Source organism: Schistocerca cancellata, chromosome 11 (genome assembly GCF_023864275.1).
Source record: "Schistocerca cancellata isolate TAMUIC-IGC-003103 chromosome 11, iqSchCanc2.1, whole genome shotgun sequence".
Classification (NCBI taxonomy): Eukaryota; Metazoa; Arthropoda; class Insecta; order Orthoptera; family Acrididae; genus Schistocerca; species Schistocerca cancellata.
In genome coordinates, this window is record NC_064636.1 from 4,729,864 (window position 1) to 4,744,532 (window position 14,669).

Sequence of the window (14,669 nt, forward strand, 5' to 3'; positions counted from 1 at the left end):
CATTATCCTCGTTTTGCTTTTGTTGATGTTCATCTTATATCCTCCTTTCAAGACACTGTCCATTCCGTTCAACTGCACTTCCAGGTCCTTTGCTGTCTCCGACAGAATTACAATGTCATCGGCAAACCTCAAGGTTTTTATTTCTTCTCCATGGATTTTAATACCTACTCCGAATTTTTCTTTTGTTTCCTTTACTGCTTGCTCGATATACAGATTGAATAACATCGGGGAGAGGCTACAACCCTGTCTTACTCCCTTCCCAACCACTGTTTCCCTTTCATGTCCCTCGACTCTTATAACTGCCATCTGGTTTCTGTACTAATTGTAAATAGCCTTTCGCTCCCTGTATTTTACCCCTGCCACCTTTAGAATTTGAAAGAGAATATTCCAGTCAACATTGTCAAAAGCTTTCTCTAAGTCTACAAATGCTAGAAATGTAGGTTTGCCTTTCCTTAATCTTTCTTCTAAGATAAGTCGTAAGGTCAGTATTGCCTCACGTGTTCCTGTATTTCTACGGAATCCAAACTGATCTTCCCCGAGGTCGGCTTCTACTAGTTTTTCCATTCGTCTGGAAAGTGGTAATGTGTAGAAAAAACCGCAGAAAATCTTACGTTTAATACATTTGTTTTCGAAATGACGTAACTGCAAATCGTCACAATGGACGCATTTCTATCGGAAACGTTTACATTTATCTTCTGGCAGTTAAAGTCGCGTGATGAGCCTTGCGGGTGCACCACTCTGTACGTAATTTAAGCATCTAAGTTGTTGCAGTCGACAAGTAAGGAGCACAGCAAGTCAAGTTTTAGATTTGAAAACTCAATTTTTGGCCGCTTTTGCTGCCTTGTAGTTGACCTATACCTTAAGATTTGGCACGTACCGAGCTCTGGCAGCCACATTACACAAGAAAAAGCCAGAAGTGGTAATGTGTAGAAAAAACAGCAGAAAATCTTACGTTTAATACATTTGTTTTCGAAATGACGTAACTGCAAATCGTCACAATGGACCCATTTCTCTCGGAAACGTTTACATTTATCTTCTGGCAGTTAAAGTCGCGTGATGAGCCTTGCGGGTGCACCACCCTGTACGTAATTTAATTATCTAAGTTGTTGCAGTCGACAAGTAAGGAGCACAGCAAGTCAAGTTTTAGTTTTTGAAAACTCATTTTTTGGCCGCTTTTGCTGCCTTGTAGTTTACCTAGGACCATATGATTTGGCACGAACCGAGCTCTGGCAGCCATATTACACTAGAAAAAGCCGGAAGTGGTAATGTGTAGAAAAAACAGCAGAAAATCTTACGTTTAATACATTTGTTTTCGAAATGTAACTGCAAATCGTCACAATGGACGCATTTCTATCGGAAACGTTTACATTTATCTTCTGGCAGTTAAAGTCGCGTGATGAGCCTTGCGGGCGCACCACACTGTACGTAATTTAATCATCTAACTTGTTGCAGTCGACAAGTAAGGAGCACAGCAAGTCAAGTTTTAGTTATTTAAAACTCAATTTTTGGCCGCTTTTGCTGCCTTGTAGTTGACCTAGGACCTTAAGATTTGGCACGAACCGAGCTCTGGCAGCCACATTACACATGAAAAAGCCAGGAGTGGTAATGTGTAGAAAAAACCGCAGAAAATCTTACGTTTAATACATTTTTTTTCGAAATGACGTAACTGCAAATCGTCACAATGGACGCATTTCTATCGGAAACGTTTACATTTATCTTCTGGCAGTTAAAGTCGCGTGATGAGCCTTGCGGGTGCACCACTCTGTACGTAATTTAAGCATCTAAGTTGTTGCAGTCGACAAGAAAGGAGCACAGCAAGTCAAGTTTTAGATTTGAAAACTCAATTTTTGGCCGCTTTTGCTGCCTTGTAGTTGACCTATACCTTAAGATTTGGCACGTACCGAGCTCTGGCAGCCACATTACACAAGAAAAAGCCAGAAGTGGTAATGTGTAGAAAAAACCGCAGAAAATCTTACGTTTAATACATTTGTTTTCGAAATGACGTAACTGCAAATCGTCACAATGGACCCATTTCTCTCGGAAACGTTTACATTTATCTTCTGGCAGTTAAAGTCGCGTGATGAGCCTTGCGGGTGCACCACCCTGTACGTAATTTAATCATCTAAGTTGTTGCAGTCGACAAGTAAGGAGCACAGCAAGTCAAGTTTTAGTTTTTTTAAACTCAATTTTTGGCCGCTTTTGCTGCCTTGTAGTTGACCTAGGACCTTAAAAATTGGCACGAAAAGAGCTCTGATAGCCACATTACACTAGAAAAAGCCAGAAGTTTTAATGTGTAGAAAAAACCTCAGTAAATCTTACGTTTAATACGTTTGTTTTCGAAATGACGTAACTGCAAATCGTCACAATGGACGCATTTCTATCGGAAACGTTTACATTTATCTTCTGGCAGTTAAAGTCGCGTGATGAGCCTTGTGGGTACACCACCCTGTACGTAATATAAGCATCTAAGTTGTTGCAGTCGACAAGTAAGGAGCACAGCAAGTCAAGTTTTAGTTTGTGAAAACTCAATTTTTGGCCGCTTTTGCTGCTTTGTAGTTGACTTTGGAACCTTAAGATTTTGCACGAACTGAGCTCTGGCAGCCACATTACACAAGAAGAAGCCAGAAGTGGTAATGTGTAGAAAAAACCGCAGAAAATCTTACGATTAATACATTTGTTTTCGAAATGACATAACTGCAAATCGTCACAATGGACGCATTTCTATCGGAAACGTTTACATTTATCTTCTGGCAGCTACAGTCGCGTGATGAGCCTTGTGGTCGCACCACTCTGTACGTAATTTAAGCATCTAAGTCGTTGCAGTCGACAAGTAAGGAGCTAAGCAAGTCAAGTTTTAGTTTTTGAAAACTCTATTTTTGGCTGCTTTTGCTGCCTTGTACGTTACCTAGGACCTTAAGATTTGGCACGAACCGAGCTCTGGCAGCCACATTACACAAGAAAAAGCCAGAAGTGGTAATGTGTAGAACAAACCGCAGAAAATCTTACGTTTAATACATTAGTTTTCGAAATGACGTAACTGCAAATCGTCACAATGGACCCATTTCTCTCGGAAACGTTTACATTTATCTTCTGGCAGTTAATGTCGCGTGATGAGCCTTGCGGGTGCACCACTCTGTACGTAATATTAACATCTAAGTTGTTGCAGTCGATAGGTAAGGAGCACAGCAAGTCAAGTTTTAGTTTTTGAAAACTCAACTTTGGCCGCTTTTGCTGCCTTGTAGTTGACCTATACCTTAAGATTTGGCACGAACCGAGCTCTGGCAGCCACATTACACAAGCAAAAGCCAGAAGTGGTAATGTGTAGAAAAAACAGCAGAAAATCTTACGTTTAATACATTTGTTTTCGAAACGACGTAACTGCAAATCGTCACAATGGACGCATTTCTATCGGAAACGTTTACATTTATCTTCTGGCAGTAAAAGTCGCGTGATGAGCCTTGCGGGCGCACCGCACTGTACGTAATTTAATCATCTAAGTTGTTGCAGTCGACAAGTAAGGAGCACAGCAAGTCAAGTTTTAGTTTTTTTAAACTCAATTTTTGGCCGCTTTTGCTGCCTTGTAGTTGACCTATGACCTTAAGATTTGGCACGAACCGAGCTCTGGCAGCCACATTACACAAGAAAAAGCCTGAAGTGGTAATGTGTAGAAAAAACCGCAAAAAATCTTACGTTTACTACATTTGTTTTCGAAATGACGTAACTGCAAATCGTCACAATGGACGCATTTCTATCGGAAACGTTTACATTTATCTTCTGGCAGTTAAAGTCGCGTGATGAGCCTTGCGGGTGCACCACTCTGTACGTAATTTAAGCATCTAAGTTGTTGCAGTCGACAAGTAAGGAGCACAGCAAGTCAAGTTTTTGTTTTTAAAAACTCAATTTTTTGCCGCTTTTGCTGCCTTGTAGTTGACCTAGGACATTAAAAATTGGCACGAAAAGAGCTCTGGTAGCCACATTACACTAGAAAAAGCCAGAAGTTTTAATGTGTAGAAAAAACCGCAGTAAATCTTACGTTTAATACGTTTGTTTTCGAAATGACGTAACTGCAAATCGTCACACTGGACGCATTTCTATCGGAAACGTTTACATTTATCTTCTGGCAGTTAAAGTCGCGTAATGAGCCGTGCGGGTGCACCACCCTGTACGTAATTTAAGCATCTAAGTTGTTGCAGTCGACAAGTAAGGAGCACAGCAAGTCAAGTTTTAGATTTTGAAAAGTCAATTTGTGGCCGCTTTTGCTTCCTTGTAGTTGACCTAGGACCTTGACATTTGGCACGAACCGAGCTCTGGCAGCGACATTAAACAAGAAAAAACCAGAAGTGGTAGTGTGTAGAAAAAACCGCAGAAAATCTTACGTTTAATACATTTGTTTTCGAAATGACGTAACTGCAAATCGTCACAATGGACGCATTTCTATCGGAAACGTTTACATTTATCTTCTGGCAGTTAAAGTCGCGTAATGAGCCGTGCGGGTGCACCACCCTGTACGTAATTTAAGCATCTAAGTTGTTGCAGTCGACAAGTAAGGAGCACAGCAAGTCAAGTTTTAGATTTTGAAAAGTCAATTTGTGGCCGCTTTTGCTGCCTTGTAGTTGACCTAGGACCTTGAGATTTGGCACGAACCGAGCTCTGGCAGCGACATTAAACAAGCAAAAACCAGAAGTGGTAGTGTGTAGAAAAAACCGCAGAAAATCTTACGTTTAATACATTTGTTTTCGAAATGACGTAACTGCAAATCGTCACAATGGACGCATTTCTATCGGAAACGTTTACATTTATCTTCTGGCAGTTAAAGTCGCGTGATGAGCCTTGTGGGTACACCACCCTGTACGTAATATAAGCATCTAAGTTGTTGCAGTCGACAAGTAAGGAGCACAGCAAGTCAAGTTTTAGTTTTTGAAAACTCAATTTTTGGCCGCTTTTGCTGCCTTGTAGTTGACCTAGGACCTTAAAAATTGGCACGAAAAGAGCACTGATAGCCACATTACACTAGAAAAAGCCAGAAGTTTTAATGTGTAGAAAAAACCTCAGTAAATCTTACGTTTAATACGTTTGTTTTCGAAATGACGTAACTGCAAATCGTCACAATGGACGCATTTCTCTCGGAAACGTTTACATTTATCTTCTGGCAGTTAATGTCGCGTGATGAGCCTTGCGGGTGCACCACCCTGTACGTAATTTAATTATCTAAGTTATTGCAGTCGACAATTAAGGAGCACAGCAAGTCAAGTTTTAGTTTTTGAAAACTCAATTTTTGGCCGATTTAGCTGCCTTGTAGTTCACCTAGAACCTTAAGATTTGGCACGAACCGAGCTCTGGTAGCCACATTACACAAGAAAAAGCCAGAAGTGGTAATGTGTAGTAAAAACCGCAGAAAATCTTACGTTTAATACATTTGTTTTCGAAATGACGTAACTGCAAATCGTCAAAATGGACGCATTTCTATCGGAAACGTTTACATTTATCTTCTGGCAGTTAATGTCGCGTGATGAGCCTTGCGGGTGCACCACTCTGTACGTAATTCAAGCATCTAAGTTGTTGCAGTCGACAAGTAAGGAGCACAGCAAGTCAAGTTTTAGTTTTTGAAAACTCAATTTTTTGCCGCTTTTGCTGCCTTGTAGTTGGCCTAGGAACTTAAGATTTGGCACGAACCTAGCTCTGGCAGCCACATTACACAAGAAAAAGCCAGAAGTGGTAATGTGTAGTAAAAACCGCAGAAAATCTTACGTTTAATACATTAGTTTTCGAAATGACGTAACTGCAAATCGTCACAATGGACGCATTTCTATCGGAAACGTTTTCATTTATCTTCTGGCAGTTAAAGTCGCGTGATGAGCCTTGTGGGTACACCACCCTGTACGTAATATAAGCATCTAAGTTGTTGCAGTCGACAAGTAAGGAGCACAGCAAGTCAAGTTTTAGTTTGTGAAAACTCAATTTTTGGCCGCTTTTGCTGCCTTGTAGTTGATTTTGGAACCTTAAGATTTTGCACGAACCGAGCTCTGGCAGCCACATTACACAAGAAGAAGCCAGAAGTGGTAATGTGTAGAAAAAACCGCAGAAAATCTTACGATTAACACATTTGTTTTCGAAATGACATAACTGCAAATCGTCACAATGGACGCATTTCTATCGGAAACGTTTACATTTATCTTCTGGCAGTTAAAGTCGCGTGATTAGCCTTGCGGGTGCACCACCCTGTACGTAATTTAAGCATCTAAGTTGGTGCAGTCAGAAGTTAGGAGCACTGCAAGTCAAGTTTTAGTTTTTGAAAACTCAATTTTTGGCGCTTTTGCTGCCTTGTAGTTGACCTAGGACCATAAGATTTTGCACGAACCGAGCTCTGGCTGCCACATTACACTAGAAAAAGCCAGAAGTGGTAATGTGTAGAAAAAACCGCAGAAAATCTTACGTTTAATACATTTGTTTTCGAAATGGCGAAACTGCAAATCGTCACAATGGACGCATTTCTATCGGAAACGTTTACATTTATCTTCTGGCAGTTAAAGTCGCGTGATGAGCCTTGCGGGTGCACCACTCTGTACGTAATTTAAGCATCTAAGATGTTGCAGTCGACAAGTAAGGAGCACAGCAAGCCAAGTTTTAGTTTTTGAAAACTCAATTTTTGGCCGCTTTTGCTGCCTTGTAGTTGACCGAGGACCTTAAGATTTGGCACGAACCGAGCTCTGGCAGCCACATTACACAAGAAAAAGCCAGAAGTGGTAATGTGTAGAAAAAACCGCAGAATATCTTACGTTTAATACATTTGTTTTCGAAATGACGTAAATGCAAATCGTCACAATGGACGCATTTCTATCGGAAACGTTTACATTTATCTTCTGGCAGTTAAAGTCGCGTGATGAGCCTTGCGGGCGCACCACTCTGTACGTAATTTAAGCATCTAAGTTGTTGCAGTCGACAAGTAAGGAGCACAGCAAATCAAGTTTTAGTTTTTGAAAACTCAATTTTTGGCCGCTTTTGCTGCCTTGTAGTTGACCTAGGACCTTAAGATTTAGCACGAACCGAGCTCTGGCAGCCACATTACACAAGAAAAAGCCAGAAGTGGTAACGTGTAGAAAAAACCGCAGAAAATCTTACGTTTAATACATTTGTTTTCGAAATGACGTAACTGCATATCGTCATAACGGACGCATTTCTATCGGAAACGTTTACATTTATCTTCTGGCAGTTCAAGTCACGTGATGAGCTTTGCGGGTGCACCACCCTGTACGTTATTTAAGCATCTAAGTTGTTGCAGTCGACAAGTAAGGAGCACAGCAAGTCAAGTTTTAGTTTGTGAAAACTCAATTTTTGGCCGCTTTTGCTGCCTTGTAGTTGATCTAGGACCTTAAGATTTGGCACAAACCGAGCTCTGGCAGCCACATTACACGAGAAAAAGCGAGAAGATGTAATGTGTAGAAAAAACCGCAGTAAATCTTACGTTTAATACATTTGTTTTGGAAATGACGTAACTGCAAATCGTCACAATTTACGCATTACTCTCGGGAACGTTTACATTTATCCTTTGGCAATTATTGTTGCGTGATGAGCTTTGCGGTCGCACCAGTCTGTACGTAATACAGGGTGTTTCAAAAATGACCGGTATATTTGAAACGGCAATAAAAACTAAACGAGCAGCGATAGAAATACACCGTTTGTTGCAATATGCTTGGGACAACAGTACATTTTTAGGCGGACAAACTTTCGAAATTACAGTTGTTACAATTTTCGTCAACAGATCGCGCTGCAAGTGATGTGAAAGATATAGAAGACAACGCAGTCTGTGGGTGCGCCATTCTGTACGTCGTTTTTCTGCTGTAAGCGTGTGCTGTTCACAACGTGCAAGTGTGCTGTAGACGACATGGTTTATTCCTCTCGGGGGGGGGGGGGGGGGGGGTTACAAAGTATCTGTCTCTGGGGGGGGGGGGGCAAGTGTCTGTCTTTTGGGGTACGGCAAATATCTGTCTCTCAGGGGGGGGGGTGGAAGGTATCTGTCTCTCGGGGGGTGGCAGGTATCTGTCTTTCGGGGTGGGGGGGCGGCAAGTATCTGTCTCTCGGGGGAGGGGCGGCAAGTATCTGTCTCTCGGGGTGGGCAGCAAGTGTCTGTCCCTTGGGGTGGGGAGCGGCAAGTAACTGTCTCTCGGGGGGGGGGGGGGGGCGTGGCAAGTATCTTTCTCTCGGGGGTGGGGAAAGTATCTGTCTCTCAGGGGGGAGCGCAAAGTATCTGTCTCTTGTGGTGGCAAAGTAACTGTCTCTTGGGGGGGGGGGCGCAAAATATCTGTATCTATTTAGTCGAGATATCGATTTATTTCGAGATATCGTTTTATTTCGGTCTTCGATTTATTCGTGATATCGACATACAACGATATATATCGATATATATTGAGATGTGTATTAGATCGAGGTATCTATTTATTTCGATATGCGATATTTTTTCGAGATATCGATTTATTTCGCGGTGTCAGTATATTTCGAGAAAGCGTTATATTTCGAGGTTGGTATATTTCGAGGTAACGATATATTTCTAGATGTCGATGTATATCGATTTGTCGAGGTATTTAGAATTATCGATATTTGACGGGAAACCGGCTTGTGTCGAGACATCGGTTTATTTCGAGCTGTCGATTTAATACGTGGTATCGAAATATACCGAGGTATCTATTTTTTCTAGGTGTCGATTTCTTTCGAGATATCGATTTGAATCGAGATTTCGATTTATTTCCAGTATATGTTTATTTCGAGATATAGATTTATTTCCGGATAGCGATTTATATCCAGGTATCGATGTATTTCTAGGTACCGTATTTTTTCGACACATCGATTTATTTCGAGATTTCGATTAATTTCGAGATATCTATTTGTTTCAAGATACTGGTTTATTTCGGATACCGGTTTATTTTGGACCCGATTATTTCGGATATCGATTATGTCGAATTACCGATTTATTTCGAGATACCTATTTATTTCGACATATCGATTTTTACTGAGATATCGATTTAGAACGTGATAACAGTGTAGTTCGAAATATCGATTACTTGGAGATATCGATTTAATGGAAGATGTTGATTTACTTGGCGATATCGATATATTTGGACATATCGTTTATTTTGGAGATATCGATTTACTTGAAGATTTCGAATTACTTGTTTACATCGATTTACTTCGATATATCAATTTACATAGTGCTCTCGAAACTTCGATTAATCGAATCATTTCGAGATAACGATTTATTTCGAGATACCGATTTCTTTCGAGAAGTCTATTTATTCCGAGTGATCGATTTATACCGAGTTATCGATATGTTTCGTGACATTGACATATTTAGAGACAGCGATTTATTTTGCGATATCGGTTTACTTTGAGACCGATTTTTTTCGAGATATCGATCTATTTCGTGCTAGCTATATTTTTCGAGGTATCGACATATTTCGTGGAAACTATACATTTCATGTTTCGTTGCATTTGGAGCTATCGACATATTTATTTATTTCGAGATATCGATTCATTTCGAAATGTCAGTTCATTTCGAGATATCGATGGAGTTCGGGGTATAGATATGTTCGTGATACAGATATATTTCAAGATATCGATATATTTCGAGATACTGCTATATATTAGAAATCGCTGTACTTCGAGATATCGATATTTTTAGAGTGATTGATTTATTTTGAGATTAATTTGTTCGGAGACAGCGATTTATTTGGATACATCGACTTATTTAGAGACATCGTTTTTTTCGTGTCATCGATTAATACCGAGACATCGATTTATTTCGAGACCTCGATTTATTTGGATTCCGGTTCATTTGGTGATATCGATTTCTTCGATATACAGACTTATTTCGAGGCATCGAGGTAATTCGAGTTTTCCTGTTGTTTCGAGGTATCGATTGATTCGAGGTATGGATTTGTTTCTATATATCGATTTATTTCGGATACCAATTTCGGAAATCGATAATTTCGATATACCGATTTATATAGGGATACTGCTGGATTTCGAGGTATCGATTTATCTCGAGGTATCGATTTATATAGGGTACCGAATCGGTAGATGCAACTGAGTCAATTTTAGCTTGCAATGTGTCGTGATTTTCATGAACAATAGTTTGCAGTTCTTTTATGGCTGCTTCGTGATTCTATAATGCATTTTCTTGCCGCGAAAAAATCGGTTGGAAATGCTCACATATTTGTGTTTTTACGTCATCACAGACTTTTTGACATTTCGATTCAATGTTATGTAACTCAGTAGTTAAATATTCACGTGTTTATTCAAGTGTGGTGTCTAACTTCGGAAGATTTTGTTCCATTGTGTCTAACTGTTGCTGTGTTTGTCTCTGGTGTTGTTCCATTGTGTCTAACTTTTGAAGAATTTGTTCCATTGTGTCTAACTTTTGAAGCTTTTGCTGTGTTTGTCCCATTTGTTGTATTAATTGTAATAACAATGCACTGGTATCTGAAACATGTTCCTCAGTGCTTTTCGACAGTGAATTTGCACCAGCCACATTCACATTTTGACAAGCAGAAAATGTGTCTTGACTTATGTGAGAAAACGGTGAGGACCCAAAACCTGAATCTACAGTATTTTGGAGATTGTGTCCTGCCATTTCGGATTCCTGAGGCGAGCTATTGCCGACCGATCGATCGATAATGCTTCCTTGTTCACTAATTGTTTCACTGTCTATGCCATTATTTGCCGCCCGCTCCATTTCCTTATGCACAATTACCAAATCACTAGTTTGAACATTAGTTAATTCATTACACGATGGCGCTAACACACTGCTTTCGTCTTTACTGTCATTTCTCAGTTTACTTTGGAGCCTAGTATTACGTTTTTCACGCGCCGTTATTGTCACAATATTTCACACGACAACACAGAGAAGCACAATTTGAAGAGCAAAATAAGAAAACACATCAACATAGCACTGAAAATAATATCTAGTTAATTGCAAGCGCAGCTGCGAAATACTTGGTGCAAATCTACATGCATGCCACAACAACAATGAAAGACTGCAACTACAAAGGAGATTCTCTCTACAATTACGCGCTAGCAATAAACAATAGCTACACTAATTACACAAACTACAAAAAAAAAATCTGAAGATTCCAGTGAGGTATCCTGGCAGACGCGCCATATGATACGTCCCCTTAGAAACATTATACATGACTGTCCTTAAACTGACACACAATATTTTTTTTTAGCGCAACGCAATCTGACTTTCAAAAACCAGTACAAAAGAAAGGCCCTGACTAACATTAACCTATACGTTTCACAAATCACTTACCTCACAAAAATCTTCGTTACTCGAACTACTGCAATACAGCGAGCGCCACTACTGCCAGCTAAATAAAAGATCCAAACTACGGAAGGCACTAACTACTGATAGGCATAGTTAGCAAATGAAAGATTTTAATAGAGAACAAACAATGTATTTACCTTAATACTCATAATATATATAGCAGCTCATGACATCCAGTCTTACAGATTTCAAAACTCCGCTATTTCTCTCCCCACATCCACCACTGCTGGCGGCTCACCTCCAACTGCGCCACGCTATGCGCTGTTAACATCCAGCTGCCCAACACTACAATGGCAGACAACAATGCAAACTAGCCAGAGACTGCACACAGCACAGCCAGTGATTTTCATACACAGTGCTACGTGGCGTTGCCAATAAGAAAACAGAAACAGCCTACTTACAGTACTATGCTGCAGAAGTTTTGCTGGGAAGAGCACTTACAGATCCTGCATACGGTCGCAATCTCCCACGTACGACGTCCATATTTTTAGAGCGGAAAGACATTCGTTGCCGTCAATTTGTTTCGGACGAGGAGGCGCACGCTTGAGTATCGTAATGGTTCTGTAGGCACCGCAAACATTTTTTCCATGGAGGCATTACCGTCTTGTCGCATACTTGTATAAAAGTAATAACAATTATGGTGATTATTTTTGAAATAATAATAATAATAATTTCCTTACTTTTTCCCAACTGTCTCGCTTTCGTTTCAATGCGCCTTAATGTGTTTCTCTTTTTGTTTTCATCTCCCACAGAATTCTTTCTTTCAGACAGCTGTTTTCTACTAAAATGTAGAATTACGTCAGTCAGTAAGTTTCATATCGGCAAACAAAACTAAAACTTACAGATTTCAATTGGTATCTTGTCTGGAAAGAGGCATTTGCGTCAATCAAAAAAATGGTTCAAATGGCTCTGAGCACTATGGGACTTAACATCTATGGTCATCAGTCCCCTAGAACTTAGAACTACTTAAACCTAACTAACCTAAGGACAGCACACAACACCCAGCCATCACAAGGCAGAGAAAATCCCTGACCCCGCTGGGAATCGAACCCGGGAACCCGGTCGTGGGAAGCGAGAGCTCTACCGCACGACCACGAAATGCGGGCTTGCGTCAATCAGTGGGGCTTGCTTGCAGTTGATTACGTCTCAGATTATAAATCTATAACTAAACAAGAAACGTCATGTTCCTTCAGGGATTAGATACAAATATCGCCTGACTTTAAGCTCGGGTAAACGGCCCTGAAGCGTTAAAAATATAGCTGGATGCAGATTACGTTTCGAGTGCGACTTTGTAATCTCCACATTAATCCATGGAAGATGATCTGGTAGCTTGCAGATACGACAATAGGGACAAGAGTTGACCATCCACGTTCCAGCCCGCTGTAAGCTATGTACAGTGTTTTCGAGGGTGAATGGTCAGTAACAAAGGTGTAACAAAAGTCAAGTCATAATTTTAATACGCGAACAAGAAAATTGAAATACAGATTTGGTATATTAATCGTACTACGAGGACAATGATCCTTATGTGATTCGAAAGATACTTTGCCATAGATGTGCGCTAAGAAAAAATAATCTCTGTATTTAGCCATTAAGAGTCGTAAAAGGAAATAGAAGCGTTCACATTCGTAACACTAATCTTTCATTCTCTATCACGCATTAAAATCTCCAATGCCTGAAAATTGAAAACTGTAGAGCTGCCAACCTCTGCCTAGCGCACAGATCAAGTGCTACAGTAGAATTGACAAATGAAAGTGACAACATTTCGTGAGATCGTATTTTAGGGGCTTTCGTGCTTACATGGATTTGCAGTACAACATGCATATCTGGCATGTAAAATGCGACAACTGCTAAGTCAGTGATGATGTCTGTAAATAGCATTGTATATTGGCGTCGTTATTTCGCTTAGTTTTGTGTAAAAGTAATTACGTGATCGTTTGCAGCCATTATCAGAAACTTTGAAGTAAGTTCCGGATTTGTAATTTCTACACTTTGAATATGTAAGACTTCCGATTTCCCTTAGTATGCGGAAACCATATTTGTTTCAGTGTATGCCTAGAAGGAGAATGCTAACGGGTCAGAGTGGAAGACGCAGAGCTAGGCAGACACAGTTTTTGCGTCGCGACAGTAATAGCAATGTGAACATTCATAATGATAACGCATGTGTTTATCGAAAACTGAAGTACTGATTCTTAAAATTAATTATACAATATGACAAATCAAACTTGCATAACGGGTAAGGAACTTCGCCGTAGATGTGAACAAATGGAAACCATCATGTGTGTCCATAACCATTAGGATAGGTAAATACACTCCTGGAAATTGAAATAAGAACACCGTGAATTCATTGTCCCAGGAAGGGGAAACTTTATTGACACATTCCTGGGGTCAGATACATCACATGATCACACTGACAGAACCACAGGCACATAGACACAGGCAACAGAGCATGCACAATGTCGGCACTAGTATAGTGTATATCCACCTTTCGAAGCAATGCAGGCTGCTATTCTCCCATGGAGACGATCGTAGAGATGCTGGATGTAGTCCTGTGGAACGGCATGCCATGCCATTTCCACCTGGCTCCTCAGTTGGACCAGCTTTCGTGCTGGACGTGCAGACCGCGTGAGACGACTCTTCATCCAGTCCCAAACATGCTCAATGGGGGACAGATCCGGAGATCTTGCTGGTCAGGGTAGTTGACTTACACCTTCTAGAGCACGTTGGGTGGCACGGGATACATGCGGACGTGCATTGTCCTGTTGGAACAGCAAGTTCCCTTGCCGGTCTAGGAATGGTAGAACGATGGGTTCGATGACGGTTTGGATGTACCGTGCACTATTCAGTGTCCCCTCGACGATCACCAGTGGTGTACGGCCAGTGTAGGAGATCGCTCCCCACACCATGATGCCGGGTGTTGGCCCTGTGTGCCTCGGTCGTATACAGTCCTGATTGTGGCGCTCACCTGCACGGCGCCAAACACGCATACGACCATCATTGGCACCAAGGCAGAAGCGACTCTCATCGCTGAAGACGACACGTCTCCATTCGTCCCTCCATTCGCGCCTGTCGCGACACCACTGGAGGCGGGCTGCACGATGTTGGGGCGTGAGCGGAAGACGGCCTAACGGTGTGCGGGACCGTAGCCCAGCTTCATGGAGACGGTTGCGAATGGTCCTCGCCGATACCCCAGGAGCAACAGTGTCCCTAATTTGCTGGGAAGTGGCGGTGCGGTCCCCTACGGCACTCTGTAGGATCCCACGGTCTTGGCGTGCATCCGTGCGTCGATGCGGTCCGGTCCCAGGTCGACGGGCACGTGCACCTTCCGCCGACCACTGGCGACAACATCGATGTA